Here is a 4163-nt window from a genome sequence, read left to right as displayed (position 1 = left end):
GACGAGAGTGTGGAGCAGCTACGCTTTTCCTTTCTTAAGATGCTGACAGTTATTTTTAGAGTTTTGTTTTCCCTCTTTGCTCCCCGCTGGAGTGAATGGAAGAGGAAATGGGAGAAGGCGAGGCTGGCCCATTGGAGCGGAGGCTATTAGAGCCCGAGCCAGGCGGGTGGAGGTGCAGGGAGGGAGCTCCTGGAGGCAGGCGGCCAGCTTTGCCCCTCCGGGTTCCCTTGCCCTCGAATTCTGCTCTTTGGCTGAAGAAAAGGAGCAGAGAGGATGATGCTGCATTTTTAGCATGCCGCCAAGCGTGCAGAGGGTTCCTGGCAACGCCACGCTGTCAGTCCACAGAGGATCAGCTGCAGCGAGGGCTGCCAGAGACCCCATCCTACGGCGGTGCTCTGGGCTCTAGGAATCCCTTCCTGGCTCTGGTGATTGGAGAGGACACAATTGCCAATAGCAGCCGTGTGTGTGTGTGTGTGTGTGTGTGTGTGTGTGTGTGTGTGTGTGTGTTGGAAGTGAAGATCTACATGCAATATGTGGTTTCTCATAAAATATTACGTTCCCATTCTGTACTTTTGAAGTTTAGGAGAAAAAGTTGTTAAAGGCTGGTTTCAGTCCTCTTCCCCCCATTTTCTCTTTCATCTCGCCTTTCCGAAACCAACTGGTTTCTAGCCATCTGATTTATGCTGAAATGAAGGGGAATGAGAGGCTATCTAATTTTCTCCTTTGAACAGAATTTCAGGGGGGAAAAATAAACACACACACACACAGACACACACATTTTGGGATCACATAGTTTTTGCTTGATGGGCTAGATGGGTAAGGATAAGTACATTGGAGTCCTTTGCTGTGTAAAACAGTGAGTCACCTTCACCATTTAGGAAACAAAACTCACCAGGTACAAATCCTCCCTCAGTAAACAAAAGTGTGAAGGTGAGGAACTCTCACCTGCATCAGATCAAAAACTTGCATATTAATAAGCTTGTGTGTGTGTGTGTGTGTGTGTTTGTGTTTGTGTGTTATTTCTTACCTGTCAGGGCTTTCACAAGTTCATGTTCTGGAAAGAATAGGAAGAAATCTTGAGGACAAATTCTAAAGTCTGATTGTGAACTGGAGACCTGCTTTCTGAAGCTTCTCTTCGTCTTGCCTTGACTTCATATAGAAGATTGAGTTTCAAGAGCTGATTTCTTCACACCTTCTTAGTGTTTGTGTTTGTGTGTTATTTCTTACCTGTCAGGGCTTTCACAAGTTCATGTTCTGGAAAGAATAGGAAGAAATCTTGAGGACAAATTCTAAAGTCTGATTGTGAACTGGAGACCTGCTTTCTGAAGCTTCTCTTCGTCTTGCCTTGACTTCATATAGAAGATTGAGTTTCAAGAGCTGATTTCTTCACACCTTAATAACAGTGAAAGACCTGTTCTTCATTGGATGCTTAGAGAGGTGCCCACCCATGCATACAAACAAACCAAAGGACCCATCCTTTTAATAATTCGATGCTTTTTATTTTTGCTAGTGGAATTTATTATTCTGTTATCTAGAGACCAATGAGACAGCAGAGAGCTCATAATCAGGGGCAATACTTGTGGGCAGTAGTCTAAAGGGTGATGTTGTACCTAAAATTAAAGAAAAATTCTAGCCTTTTAAAATTGAAAGTGAACATGGAGGCCATCAGTTTGAATTCCTACCAAGGGAAGGTGTTGCTTCTGAATATCCCTGATGATTCTCCATCGAGCTCTTGCTGCAAAATTCTTCACATACAAGAACCCACTCATTTTTCTAGAAAGCCCAGTCTATTTTAGACACCCCCTTCTTTGTGTTTAGCTGAACTCAATCTCCTGCAGCATTTATAGGCTAGTCCTCCCTCTCCTTCAGTGGGCAGAGTCCCCTTTGCATAACTGTTAGATCTTCATGTCATTTCACATAATGTGTTCCATTAGTGCAACATGATGGATATTGTTTTTGATTATACAGCAAAGAGGAAATGTATCTGTCATCTATTTTCTACACCCTCTTTATCATATTAAGTATGCTTGGTCATATCCCATACATAAAATTCTCTTAAAAATGGTCTTTTTGCAAAATATATACAAATGGTCTTTTTGCAAAATATATTTTAGGAATGGACAGTTGAATAAGTTATGTAGTTCATTTTCTAGATAAGGACACTAAGAACTGTAGAGGGTAAGTGAAATTAACCATATCCAAGTTCTTTGCAAAGCTAAACCCAGTGTTCAGATCTCTTGTTTTCCCTGGCAGCACTGGACCAGGCCCACCTGTCTGTTTTTCACAATGAACAAATAGGTCAGAATTGCTTCCTCTCTTCTTACAGCCTCCATTTCCCACAACTCCTCCCCTAATGAGTTCAATGGAATTAGAGAAGAATAAAGACACCAATGGATAATTGACTAAATAATGTGATACATCCTAAGATGAACTACTCTAAAGTAAATACAAATCACGTTGTAGAATTATAAGGGCATCAAGATACATCCACCAAATGTTAAATGAAAAAAGTATGAAACCACTTTGAAAAATAAAAATAGACAGTGGAAAAAATAAAATCTGTATTATAATGTTTATTTTTATTGCTAGATTATGGGATCATGGGTTATTGTTTTTAAAGAAAAAACCTTAAATGTAGAAGCTTTAGGTTATAGAAAATTGCAAAAATAGTACACAGAGCACTTTTATACAACACATTCCATCCCTATTATTAATACCTTGCCTTAGGATGGTATATTTATTACAATTAATACACCAATATTCATACATTATTATTAACTAAAGTCCATACTTTCTTGGGATTTCCTTAATTTTTACTAATATTCTGGGTTTTTGTTTGTATAGTTTTGGGGGGGGTTGGTTCTAGGATTCCATTCAGGATACCACATTGCATTTAGTCATCAAGTTTCCTAGACTCCTCTTGGCTGTGACAGTTTCTCAGACTTTTCTGGTTTGGTGTGACCTTGACAGTTTTGAGGAGTAGTGGTCAGGTATTTTGAAGAATGCCCCTCAATTGGGAATTGTTTGATGCTTGTCTTATTAGATTGGGGTTAGAAATTCTGGGGAGGAATAACACAGAGGTAAAGTGCCATTTTTATTATATCATATTAAGGGTGTAGCAACATGCCTATCATATTGAATGAACCTGCCTGAAGTAGTGTTTGTCAACTTACCCTGCTTCCATAGGGTCCTCTTTGGAAGGAAGTCACTATGGGATCTCACACTTAAGTGGGAGCCATGTTCCACCTCCTCCCTCCTTGAGGATGGAGTCTACATAAATTATTTGAAATTCTTTGACATGGGAGATCTGTCCTATTCTATTCTACTCCATTCTCTTCTATTCTATTCCATCCTATTCTTTTATTCTATTCTGTTTTATCCTTTCAATTTTTTATTTATATAAGTACTGACTCAAGGACATTTCTAAGCATTTTCTTATATTTTGGGTTATACTTCAATACTTCTTTGTGGCTCAAATTTGTCCAACCTTGGCTATTATTGGGAGCTCTTCCCATTGGCTCCTATGTCCTTTTGACATATACCATTACTGCTGGGTACTTGAAAGAAGTTATTCCCTATTTTGTTGCATGATGAGATACTCCAGGCTCATCTGTATCTTTCCTGCTCCAGTCCTAGAATCAGCCACTTCTCCAAGGAGCCCTGGTTTGTGTTTATTAGAAAAAAGTATGAGAAACAAAGATCTGGGTGCCTTATGTGCTTCTTGTTGTGGTGGTATTATTGCTTCTAAGTCCTCTCAACTGAAAGCAAGGAAATAGGTTATACTAATCTGTGTACATGTGTATCCATAAATAGTTCTTTATATAACTCTCTCTATCAATCAGCCACTTCTCCAAGGAGCCCTGGTTTGTGTTTATTAGAAAAAAGTATGAGAAACAAAGATCTGGGTGCCTTATGTGCTTCTTGTTGTGGTGGTATTATTGCTTCTAAGTCCTCTCAACTGAAAGCAAGGAAATAGGTTATACTAATCTGTGTACATGTGTATCCATAAATAGTTCTTTATATAATTCTCTGTATATTAACCTAAATATGAGTTTATACTTATGTCTCTAACTCTAATCTATTGCAACATGGATTATTATAGTCTCTTCCCCTGACTTACCTTTAACCTCCCACTCCAAAGGTGAAAACTTGGCTCAGTGGGT

This window comes from Myotis brandtii, unplaced genomic scaffold (genome assembly GCF_000412655.1).
Source record: "Myotis brandtii unplaced genomic scaffold, ASM41265v1 scaffold515, whole genome shotgun sequence".
Taxonomy (NCBI): Eukaryota; Metazoa; Chordata; class Mammalia; order Chiroptera; family Vespertilionidae; genus Myotis; species Myotis brandtii.
Note: the sequence above shows the minus strand (reverse complement) of the source record.